Raw genomic sequence first — 12,500 nt, 5'->3', positions numbered from 1 at the left:
AAGTCATAGGAAGGTGGAAATACAGAAGCAGGCAGGGAGTTCCAGAGTTTACCAGAGAAAGAAGAAGAAGAAGCAGATTGAAGGTGAAAGGTCAGATGTGTGAGGATCCAACTCAACTGGCAGAGATAATGATTCAAGAGTTTTCAATCAGTATTCACAAAAGAGGAAACATTTGTGTGGTAGAGTGAGATGAGTGAAGAAATGGCTCTGGGGGAAATCCAAGTGACTCAAGAGGATGTCCACAAACAGATGGAGGGACTAGACATTAGGAAGGCCCCTGGACCTGATGGAGTGTCAGGATGGATACTAAAAAAGTGCAATCAGCAGCTGACATGGGTAACATATATCATTGAGAGCTCTTTAATTGAAACTAGAGTCCCAATTGAATGGAAGAGAGTCATCATAGTGGCAATATACAAAAGTGGTAGTAAAGAGAAGCCCTTAAACTATAGACCTGTGTCTCTAACAAGTGTGGTGTGCAAAATGTGTGACTGGTGAAGGATAAATGGTTGCAGTACCTAGAAGGAAATGAAATAATGAAGCAACAATTTGGATTTACAAGAGGCAGATCGTGTTACAAACTAAGTGAGTTTTTATTCTAGTGCTCGTAGGAGAGACGTCACAAAGTATAGTTTCTCGTGTAGAAGTACCGATGTATGGAGTAGTCTGGATGAGATGATAAATGCATAAAGTCTACATGGATTTAAGGCTTAGTTAGATATTAAAAGATAAGGAGGACAGCATGAGCATAACTCTTTTCCCACAAAGCACAACTAAGTAGGTAAATACTTACTGAAGAACCTTGTAGTTTCTTGAGAGGTATAGGGCTGCCTCTTCCTCTGCTTCCTCTTCTTCTGTAATGATGGACTTCATTTCATTCATCTTCTCTTTCTCCTCCTCTTTTCTTCTTTTTTCTTCTCCTGAAAGATCAAATTAAATATAAGAGGAGGAGGAGGAGGAGGAGGAGGAGGAGGAGGAGGAGGAGGAGGAGGAGGAGGAGGCAGGACAAGTTATGGGTTCAACTTAATATTGTTAAGGAAATATTAAAATAACAAAATAAGGAAAACTGCAATATAAAAATCACAAAATGACTTAGTTGGTATAGTTATATATATATATAAAAAAATAAAAAATAAATAAATAAATAAATAAATAAAAGGCCAAAATTTGAAATACGACTTACGTTAAGGAAATATTAAAATAACAAAATAAGGAAAACTGCAACATCAAAAATCACAAAATGACTTAGTTGGTATAGTTATATATATAAAAATAAATAAATAAATAAATAAATAAATAAATAAATAAATAAATAAAATAAATCAATAAATAAAAGGCCAAAATTTGAAATATAAGACTTACGTAGTGAAGATGAAAAATAAATAAGTGAAAAAATACAAGGCTAAAACACCACGAAATCAGTTGGTTAGAGTAGTGAAGATGAACACAAGAAAATAAGGGGAAATCCAAATAAATACGCAGTCAGTTGATGTAGCGAAGATAAAAAAAAAAAAAAATAGGAAAATAAGGGAAACTGCAAGGCCACAGTATGAAATAAGCAGTTAGTTGATGTAGGGAAGATGAAAATAAGAAAAAAATAAATAAATGCAAGGCCGAAACACGAAATAAGGAGTTAGTTGGCGTAGTGTCGATATAAAATAAATAAGCGAAACTGACACCAAAACTCCACGAAATAACGGCTGGCATGTAGTGAAGATGCATTAAACTGACACCAAAAACTCCACGAAATAACGGCTGGCATGTAGTGAAGATGCATTAAACTGACACCAAAACTCCACGAAATAACGGCTGGCATGTAGTGAAGATGCATTAAACTGACACCAAAACTCCACGAAATAACGGCTGGCATGTAGTGAAGATGCATTAAACTGACACCAAAAACTCCACGAAATAACGGCTGGCATGTAGTGAAGATGCATTAACTCAATACGGGAAGCTGCGAGGTACAAACACGTATATAGTGGAGATGTAATAAAATCATAGTGAAGGTAACGGCAAGATGGCCTACGTCTCTTCAAATTTAACGACTCGAGCATCATGACCAAGCTGCAAAAACTCACGAGGCCTACACGTGACACTGATGGTGACCTAACATGACCTGACCTGACCTCCAGACCTACACATGGCAGTGGTGGAGGCCTGACATAACCAAAAGCTTGTGGCCAGCACCGGAAAGGAACGGTCACCAGCCACGCGTCCACGCACACACACACACACACATCACCATAATATACTTACTTTTCCCAGTTTTTTCTTCATATCACGGATTCTTGTGTTCTCCTGGGATCACAAACTATTTATCTGCACTCTTCTCTTGTACTGCGACAACAAACAGAGCAGAACAAAGGAAGAGAAAGGCAGCAAGGGAAGCGCACCCCCACTCGCGGCTAATTCTTGGCGGTAACTGCGCGTGGGTTGGCCTCCCTAAGCGAACTCTCCCGCCAAATCTTGCTAACGGGGGCCTCACGTGCACATACAAGGACTCCCACAAATATATTCAAACTAAATATATGGTAATACGCATATATAACATACAGTAATATTGGTTCTCATACTATTATTATTATTATTATTATTACTGTTGTTATTTTGAATGACGTTAGTTTTTTGGTTACATAATATTTAGAAAAGAAAACATTTTATGATTCCTTTTAATTATTGGTGAAAATATATATAAAAAAAAAATACTTAATTTTTATAAGTATTGTTTTATTTGTTTTTCTTTATCAATATCATCATTATTATCCTCATTATAGGAGAAACAGACACACACACACCGTAAGCTCCCTACAAGACAGTCAACACAAAAATATGAGTGAAAAATGAAACTAGAGGAATATTAATCAACATTTTATTAAGGTAAGGTGAGTTTACACCCTGACAAGAGAGTTTGCACACTACAGCCTCTTAGACTATCACTGGAACCATGAAAACACCCTTGAAAACCCTAATAACTTCCACTACAGCATGTTAAATTTTAGAACCATAAAAACACCCTTGAAAACCGCAATAACTTCCACCACAGCCTCTTAAACTGTCACTGGAACCATGAAAACACCCTTGAAAACCCTAATAACTTCCACTACAGCCTCTTAAACTGTCACTGGAACCATGAAAAATAAAAGAACAAAAATAGATAATGATAGCCCTAAAGAAGGAACACGACAAAAAACCGCCCAAAACTAGCCCAAAAGAAGGAACACGTGACAAAAAACCGCCCAAAACTAGCCCAAAAACCACATAAATAGGCCAACATCAGCCCAACATCCTTCCTCCTTAACCTGGCTAATATAAACAGGCTGAGGGCGTGGCAGGGAGCTCAGTAGGCCTGCTGCATCACTAGCGGCAGCAGCATGGAGAGGCTGTCTACAATATAGCACACTTCTGCCCACATTACCCAGAATCCTGCAGAGAGAGAGAGAGAGAGAGAGACCCAAACAACACAGACAACACAACAAAATACACCCAAACACACCAACACACACCTCTACACCCCCAAACACCCCCAAAACATTGTCCCACACACCCAAACACACCTCTACACCCCCAAACACACCAAAAACACCCTTAAATATATCCATACACATCCAAACACCCCCAAAACACCCTCAAACACATCCAAAACACACACAAAACACAGCCAAACATACCAAAACACCCACAAACACATCCAAAACACCCCAAAACACACTAAAAACACACACAAAACACAGCTAAACATCCTAAAACACCCTAAAATACACCCAAAACACCCAAAAACACAGCCTCAGACTTCCAAACACACAAAACACATGCAAAAACACCCCAAAACACCCCCCAAACACACCAAAAACACACACAAAACACAGCAAAACACTCTAAAATACACCCAAAACACCCCAAAACACACCAAAAACACAGCTAAACATACCAAAACACCCAAAACACCCAAAAATACACCCAAAACACCCAAAAACACCCCAAAACACATCCAAAACACCTCAAAACACACCAAAAACACACCCAAAACACAGCCAAACATACCAAAACACCCAAAAATACACCTAAAACACCCTTAAAACACCCAAAAACACCCCCAAAACACCTCAAAACACACCAAAAAACACACAAAACACAGCTAAACACTCTCGAACAACACAAACAAACCTATTGGTCACAACAGGTCCGAACGCCCTTGGAACAGCCCCTGGTGACCTCCGAATGCCAAACAGGGTACCCTTGTGAGAGGCCGTGCTGTGACAGGAGGCGAGGGCAGTGAGGCAGGGCACCATCAAAGAGGAACCTAAGAGAGGGGAGGGGGGGGTGGTAAGCAGGGGGCTGGCAGGGGTGTTATGAAGTGTAAGGGGATAGACACACAGACAGACAAACAGGTAAGATACACAGGGTTTACTGAGGGTGTAGGGGAGAAACTGAGGATGTAGGGGACAAACAGGGTAGTTTAATAAGATGCAGAGGTCAGATAGGGTGTATTTATGGTGTAAGGGTGGATAGCAGGGGTGTACTGAGGTGTAGGACAGAGAGAGAGAAAGAGAGAAAGAGAGAGTAAAAGGTATCTCTTCAACCTACATTTAGATTGGTGTATACAAGCCTTACTTAATATATGTAGAGGTTTGTGAGCATATACCAGTATCTCTTATGGGTTTGTGTGTGTGTACCAGCCTTACCAAGTGTCTGTGTGTTTCTGAGTGTACACCAGTGTTTGTGTACAAGTTTACATGTGTACACCAGTCTTAGTAAGTATTTCAGTGTGTTTTTAAGTGTATACCAGCATGAATTTTGTGTTTTTAAAAGTGTTTGAGTGTTTATTTTAATTATCTGTTATCCCAGCCCCTACAGACCCACCTATGGCATACAGCGTCAGTCCAGAGTACAGCCCCAGGTTGGTCTTGCTAGCCCCGATGAGGATGAAAGCAGGAGTCATCGTCATTAACCACTGTGGATGGTGAGGGTGGTAGTGGAGGCAGTGGTGGGTTTAATAATAGTGTTACTGATAAATCCTGTTGTTTTATATTGTAATTCTACACAGTAAAAATATAGATTTGAAAATATACTTTGTAAACCTCAGTAACTTCCACTACAGCCCATTAAACTAGAACCATGAAAACACCCTTGAAAACCCCAGTAACTTGCACTACAGCCTGTTAGACTAGAACCATGAAAACACCCTTGAAAACCCCAGTAACTTCCACTACACCCTGTTAAACTCGAACCATGAAAACACCCTTGAAAACCCCAGTAACTTCCATTACACCCTGTTAAACAAAAACCATGAAAACACCCTTGAGAACCCCAGTAACTTCCACTACACCCTGTTAAACAAAAACCATGAAAAACACCCTTGAAAACCCCAGTAACTTCCACTACACCCTGTTAAACTCGAACCATGAAAAACACCCTTGAAAACACACACACAGGCAACCCTTTCCCGGCCACACACACACACAAACCCTCTCCAACACACACACACACACACACACACACAAACCCCAGAACACCTAATTGGCAGTTGCTTTTTCAGTTCCAGTCTTAACACTTCGCATAAACCCTCTCTGTGTAATTGCCATGACCAGGCCCAGGAAGGAAAACTTGCGGTCCTGCGCCAACGAGTCGTAACTATGCTTGTGGTGGGTCGCGAAGATCAGCGTTAACTCCAGGCTGGAATACAGGAACAGGTAGAGGAAGTAAACTCGGCTAAGTTGTATTAATTTCATGCGTTCTACAGAGAGAGAGAAAGACAGATGTTTATGAATGAAGGGAGAGGAGGAGTAGGAGGAGGAACGGGAGGTAGTGTGTGTGTGTGTGTGTGTGTGTGTGTGTGTGTGTGTGTGTGTGTGTGTGTGTGTGTGTGTGTGTGTGTGTGTGTGTGTGTGTGTGTGTGTGTGTATGAATGAAGGGAGAGGAGGAGGAGGAGGAACGGGAGGTGGTGTGTGTGTGTGTGTGTGTGTGTGTGTGTGTGTGTGTGTGTGTGTGTGTGTGTGTGTGTTTCAGGAGTAAACATAAAGGAATATTTGCTAGTACACACACACACACACACACACACACACACACACACACACACACACACACACACACACACACACACACACACAATACTACAAACACGAACAAACACAGAATACTGAACATACAAACACACACACACACACCTTCTCTGCCCAGGCCCTTGACACAGCTGACGGAGAACAGAGCCCTAGGATTGATCACCTCCCAAGCCTCGGTCAAACTGGCACCAATGTCCCTCCTCCTTCTGCCCTGCGGTGGAAGAACAAGACACAAATCTGACTCACACACGACGAGACAACAGCGAACGTAAACAAACAGTGTTGCCAACTCAGGGAAAGGGAGTTTTACTGTACAAGGGATAAAATACAAGTGAATCACCATGGAAACACCCTTTGAAAACCCACAGTAACTTCCACTACAGCCTTGATAACACTACTTACCCTAGATCACCCCCAAACACCCCTATATAACCCTGAAACACCACCAAAACACCATTAAACACCCCAAAACAAACTATTTACCTCAAAACACTTGCAAAACACTCTCAAAACACCATTAAACACCCCAAAACACACTATTTACCTCAAAACACTTGCAAAACACTCCCAAAACAAAATTAAACACCCCAAATCACACTATTTACCTCAAAACACTTGCAAAACACTCTCAAAACACCATTAAACACCCCAAAACACACTATTTACCTCAAAACACTTGCAAAACACTCCCAAAACACCATTAAACACCCCAAAACACACTATTTACCTCAAAAACTTGCAAAACACTCCCAAAACACCATTAAACACCCAAAAACAGACAATTTACCTCAAAACACTCTCAAAACACCATTAAACACCCCAAAACACACTATTTACCTCAAAAACTTGCAAAACACTCCCAAAACACCATTAAACACCCAAAAACAGACAATTTAACTCAAAACACTTGCAAAAACACCCCCAAAACACCTCCAAAACCCCAATAATACCCAAAAAACAGACAAAAACAGACAAATATACCCAAAAAACAGACAATTTACCTCAAAACACTTGAAAAAACACCCCAAAACACCTCCAAAACACCCCAAAATATCTCAAAACATTCCTAAACACACAAACAGGAGTGTAATGAATTAATAAGTGAAAGAAAGCAAGAGAATGTAAACAAACAGATGATAATGAGAAGAAAAGTGATTTAAATGAGATTGTTAAGATGTTTTGATGGTTTATGGTAAGGAAAATGAGAGAAAGGGTTTGTAATGAATAGAAAGGGTTTGTAATGATGACAGAAAGGAAGGAATAAGAGGGAAAAGTAAAGAAATGAGGAAAGGAAAGAGAAAATGATGCTTTACTCACAATGCACCTTTCTTTAACAACATTCAGAGACACAAGGAAATACAAACAAATTACAAAATAAGCAAAGAAAGAAAAAATGAAAGGAAAAAAAAAATAAGCAAAAATTATACAAAAACAAAAAAAATATACATAATAAAAAAAAAAAAAATGAGAGACACACACACACACACACACACACCTCAGGCAGCAATTCCTGGAAGAAGACAGCAAAGAATATTATGTTAGCCACAGTGAGAGTGCGTGCGTAGACAGCCGAGGCCGCGAACCACCCAGTACTTCCCCAGCGGGAGAACGCAGGCCCCACAGTGTGCCCGACGGTGAAGCCTATGCTGAATGTCACGCCAATCAGTGCCTGTGGGTTGAGGGGAGGTTAGGAGAGGGTAGGCTGGTTAGGTTAGGTTAGGACACACCGACAACACACCACAATATAAATAAGAAATAAAATAATGCATAAGAAAATAAAAAGTAAAAAAAAGTAAACTAACAATGTATTTTAAACTACCACAACACCTTTAAACACCCTCAAAATATTCCAAAACACACCAAAACACTCTCAAAATAACCCAACACACACCAAAACATCCCAAAATACCCCAAAACACTCCAAAAACACACCAAAACACCTTCAAAATACCCCAAAACACCCCAAAACACTACAAACACATCCCAAAACACTCCAAAAACACACCAAAATACTCCAAAAATACTCCTAAACATTTCAAAACATATCAAAACATTCCAAAAACATCCCAAAACACTTTAAAACACACCAAAAATCCCAAAACACCTCCACAACACCACAAAACACTTCAAAACACCCCTTAACCACCCCAAAACACATCAAAACACTTCACAACACACCAAAAACACCCCAAAACACTCCAAAAACACCCCAAAAACACCTGAAGACTCCCTCAGAACACTGAAATAGAATAAAACACAAAATAACAATAATAAAGAAAACAAGCTGCAATACTGAACAGCAGGAACACAAACAAACACACACACACACCCTGTAAACAAACAAACAAACAAAAAATAAATAAATAGATAATAGGATAAAAAAAATTGAAAAAAATAATAATAAAAACAAGCTAAAAATATATAAACCAATACAAAACACAACAAACCCACTCAATTACCAAACAAGACAGAATGGAACCTCGCAGCGAAACCGATGATATGTTGGTAATAAGTCACACAGGAGAGCTGAGAGGAATACAAGCCGCTGGTGTTGTGCTTGGAGTAACAGTCAAGGAGAGCAGGACACAGAGGCACCACCGCCATGAAGCCGACCAGGTCCAGGATCAGACTGCCGAATAACACCTTGCTTGTCCGTGCGTTCCTCTGTGGGTGTTAGGTTAGGTTAGGTTACGTTAGGTTAAGTGAGGTTAGGTTAGGTTAGGTTAAGTGAGGTTAGGTTAAGTGAGGTTAGGTTAGGTTAGGTTAAGTTACGTTAGGTTAGGTTAAGTGAGGTTAAGTGAGGTTAGGTTAAGTGAGGTTAGGTTAAGTGAGGTTAGGTTAGGTTAGGTTAAGTTACGTTAGGTTAGGTTAAGTGAGGTTAAGTGAGGTTAGGTTAAGTTATGTTAGGTTAAGTTAGGTTAGGTTAGGTTAAAAGAGGTTAGGTTAAGTTAGGTTAGGTTAGGTTAAGTTAAGTTAGGTTAAGTTATGTTAGGTTAAAAGAGGTTAGGCTACGTTATTTTAGGTTAAGTTAGCTTATGTTAGGTTAGGTTAGGTTAAGTGAGGTCTTTTTTATCTTTTATTTTTTCTCAGTATTTTTTTCTTATTGTACTTAGTTCCCTTTGACCAGTGTCCCTCCTATATATACAAAAAATAAAACAAAATAAATAAATAAATAAATAAAGTAAAACAAGAACATTTTTACGACTTTAAATCATTTTCCCGACACACTTGTGCATGGAGGCAGTGTTGCACGAGTGTTGAGTGACAAATATTGCATCTCAGCTTAGCAACACACACCAACACAACACCCTGCTCACCTTCTCCTTGATGTCCGCACCCTGTACTGCCCCTCTGTCCCTGCCGTCCGCCTCGCCACCACTGCTGCCGCCACCGCCATCGCTGCCGCCAACTGCTTGCCGGATTGGAGGGTTGCCGTTGCTCTGAAAGTTACGTTAGGTTTGGTTAAGTGGGGCCGTGGGAAGAGGATGTAGGTTAGGTTAGGTTTGGCTATGCTTCGTTAAGTTAGACGAGGTTAGGTTATGTTAGGCTAGGTTAGGTTAGGTTAGGTTAGGTTAGGCTAGGTTAGGTTAGGGTAGGCTTCTTTAGGTTAGGTTAGGCTTGGCTAGGTTAGGCTTGCTTAGATAAGGTTTGGCTAGGTTAGAATTGCTTAGGTTAGGTTAGGTAGGGTTAGGTTAGGCTAGCTTGGGATTATGACACGAGATAGCCAGTCTTGGGGAGGAGGAAGCACCAGACAGAAGTTCGGGTAGGCTTCTTTGGGTTAGGTTAGGTTTGGTTAGGGGCAGCTGAGGAGTGTGAGGCTCCACCACATCAGGTTAAATTTCAGGTAATATTTGAGTCATTTTCTCACTCACCACCAAAATTTTCCCACTGTAAAAACTTTAATATTTTTTTTCTGAAGGCTACAACGAAAGACAAGGCAACACACACACACACACACACACACACACACACACACACACACACACACACACACACACACACACACTGCATAAGCATCTGTACAACGAAAGACAAGGCAACACACACACACACACACACACACACACACACACACACACACACACACACTGCATAAGCATCTGTACAACGAAAGACAAGGCAACACACACACACACACACACACACACACACACTGCATAAGCATCTGTACAACGAAAGACAAGGCAACACACACACACACACACACACACACACACACACACACACACACACACTGCATAAGCATCTGTACAACGAAAGACAAGGCAACACACACACACACACACACACACACACCAGAAACACCTAGAAACACATTTTTCCTCCCCAAAAACACCCATAAACAATTTTCCTCCCCAAAAACATCTAGCAACACAATTTTCCTCCCCAAAAACACCCAGAAACAATTTTACTCTCCTAAAACACCTAGAAAGACAATTTTCCTCCCCTAAAACAACCCAGAAACACAATTTTCCTCCCCAAAAACACCCAGAAACACAATTTTCCTTCCCAAAAACATCTAGGAACACAATTTTCCTCCCAAAAACACCTAGAAGCACAATCTTCCTCCCCAAAAACACCTAGAAATGCAATTTTCCTCCCCAAAAACACCCAGAAACACAATTTTACTCCCCAAAAACACCTAGAAGCACAATTTTCCTCCCCAAAGAACACCTTCAAACACAATTTTCCTCCCCAAAAACACCTAGAAGCACAATTTTCCTCCCCAAAAACACCTAGCAACACAAATTTTCCTCCCCAAAAACACCTAGCAACACAAATTTTCCTGCCCAATAACACCTAGCAGCACTATTTTTCTCCTTTTAATACTCAAAAAACACAAATTCGGCCCAGAACAGCTATTTCTATTAACAGTACTCAAAGAAAACACTGATTACCGGTCAGAAATACCTCAAAAACATTAATTTCTACGCAAAAAACACTGAAAAAAACACGTGATTTCCTTTCAAAACACCCAAAAAAACATACATTTCTACCCAAACACACTGAAAAACATGCGATTTTCTTTTAACACATCAAAAAACACACATTTCTAGCCAAAAACACTTAAATAATACTTAATTTCCTTTCAAAACACCCCAGAAGAGACACACACCTACCCAAGGACAGCGAAAAAACAACAATTTCTACCCAAACAAACTTGAAAAACACCAAAATCTAAAAAAAAAAACACAAAAAAATAAAAAAATATATAAAAAAAACATCCCCTGCCTTTTTAAAACGCCACAGAAACGAAGAATTCACTCCTCTTTCTATTCTTCTCTATGCATGAAAACAGCTGGAAAATATAGGAAATATCACTAAATACTGATGGAAGGGCACTGGGAGGTGGGAAGGTCCAGGGTCTCGGTCCCCGGATGAAGGCGGCTGATGACGTCACGTCCGCCATATTTACGTTACGCAAATGATTTTGAAAATGACCCCTCGCAAAAATGGAGCTAGGCCGGAATGCTTTACATATTATGAAAGGGCATAATTTTAAATTAATTCTGGAGATATAAAAATATTCCAAGCTTCAGTAATAATAAAGCTATATTTAAATAACTATATGAAAAAGTGTTCGAACAAACACGATAAAAAAAAACACTCCAAAGTCCACAAATCTCATTTCTCACGAACACAATACACTTTAAAAAATCGAAACTATTTTTACAAACAATCAGAAGTTAACCGGAAGCTGAAATAAATAAATAAATAATTTATAAATGTCGACTTTTTGAGTTTTCAACGGGTCTAAAACCCCTCTAAAAGTCCACGTATTTCACTCAAAAGCATCATAACATATTTAAAAGACAATAAACGATTTTTTGAGCCCATAAAATCTTGCCTAGCGGCTGAAATAAAAAATCATGTTTGGCGGTATGAAAAATTTAACGGCAAACAGCAACAATTATTTACGCTGAAACAACCTCATAATCGACATGTTTCCCTTAACACTCGCACGCAAAACACTCAAAACACCACCAAATATTTTTACAAACCATAAAATCTTAGTTAAAAAGCCTAAATATATAAGTTAAGAAAATAGAAAGAATATTGGAACCGAGGGTAGACTCTGGCAATCCATCATGGCGGCCGCGGGAGGGCTGGGAGGGGGCTCAGATGAAAACAAGGTTGGATAACTCTCTTTCCTTATTATTTGTGGTTGTTATGAAGGTTATTTCTCTGTTTTCTGGATTAATTTCAGCTGTGTGTATGCGTGTGTGTGTATATATGTGTGTGTGTGTGTGTGTGTGTGTGTGTGTGTATATATCTATGTGTGTGTGTGTGTGTGTGTGTGTGTGTGTGTCCGCCTCTATTCCATGATAAATAGCATTATATTCTCTCTTCTCTTCTCCCCTTTTGCTATTAAGTATCAAGTATTTTCCAGGTATTTCCAGTGTTTTCCAGGTAGTGTCGTAGGTTGAAGCCAGACCT

The 12,500-nt window shown here is 39.8% G+C and overlaps 1 protein-coding gene and 4 long non-coding RNA genes across 17 annotated transcripts in view; 2 read left to right on the top strand and 3 right to left on the bottom strand.

The window, feature by feature from the left end:
- LOC135107096 (uncharacterized) overlaps nt 1-2,452 on the bottom strand; it is a 4,065-nt gene extending 1,613 nt beyond the window's left edge. The window contains exons 1-2 of one of the 2 annotated variants that reach the window (XR_010271615.1): nt 2,260-2,452; nt 794-920 (exon numbers count right to left, since the gene is read on the bottom strand). This is a non-coding gene — a long non-coding RNA (uncharacterized LOC135107096). The remainder of the gene's footprint in view (nt 1-793; nt 921-2,259) is intronic. The other variant, XR_010271614.1, reaches the window with a different exon arrangement.
- The window catches only part of LOC135107104 (probable E3 ubiquitin-protein ligase HERC4), a 79,505-nt gene that overhangs the window by 25,401 nt on the left and 41,604 nt on the right, over nt 1-12,500 (bottom strand). The gene's annotated exons all lie outside the window — the stretch shown is intronic.
- On the top strand, nt 2,777-5,276 carry LOC135107100 (uncharacterized). Its single transcript, XR_010271628.1, has 2 exons — nt 2,777-2,880; nt 4,849-5,276. It is a non-coding gene; the product is annotated as an uncharacterized LOC135107100 (long non-coding RNA).
- LOC135107097 (uncharacterized) overlaps nt 2,859-12,500 on the bottom strand; it is a 9,687-nt gene continuing 45 nt past the window's right edge. The window contains exons 1-8 of one of the 7 annotated variants that reach the window (XR_010271618.1): nt 11,295-11,450; nt 9,380-9,502; nt 8,522-8,726; nt 7,558-7,731; nt 6,168-6,273; nt 5,517-5,676; nt 4,864-4,954; nt 2,859-4,303 (exon numbers count right to left, since the gene is read on the bottom strand). This is a non-coding gene — a long non-coding RNA (uncharacterized LOC135107097). Of the gene's footprint in view, nt 4,304-4,863; nt 4,955-5,516; nt 5,677-6,167; nt 6,274-7,557; nt 7,732-8,521; nt 8,727-9,379; nt 10,077-11,294; nt 11,451-12,500 lie in introns of those variants that run through there. The other 6 variants (XR_010271617.1, XR_010271619.1, XR_010271622.1 and 3 more) reach the window with 6 other exon arrangements.
- Nucleotides 12,138-12,500, top strand: part of LOC135107099 (uncharacterized) — a 6,587-nt gene continuing 6,224 nt past the window's right edge. The window contains exon 1 of the long non-coding RNA XR_010271626.1: nt 12,138-12,196. This is a non-coding gene — a long non-coding RNA (uncharacterized LOC135107099). The remainder of the gene's footprint in view (nt 12,197-12,500) is intronic.

This window comes from Scylla paramamosain, chromosome 14 (genome assembly GCF_035594125.1).
Source record: "Scylla paramamosain isolate STU-SP2022 chromosome 14, ASM3559412v1, whole genome shotgun sequence".
NCBI classification, from domain to species: Eukaryota; Metazoa; Arthropoda; class Malacostraca; order Decapoda; family Portunidae; genus Scylla; species Scylla paramamosain.
The sequence above is the reverse complement of the archived record's forward strand: the minus strand, read 5'-3'. Positions and strand labels throughout refer to the sequence as shown.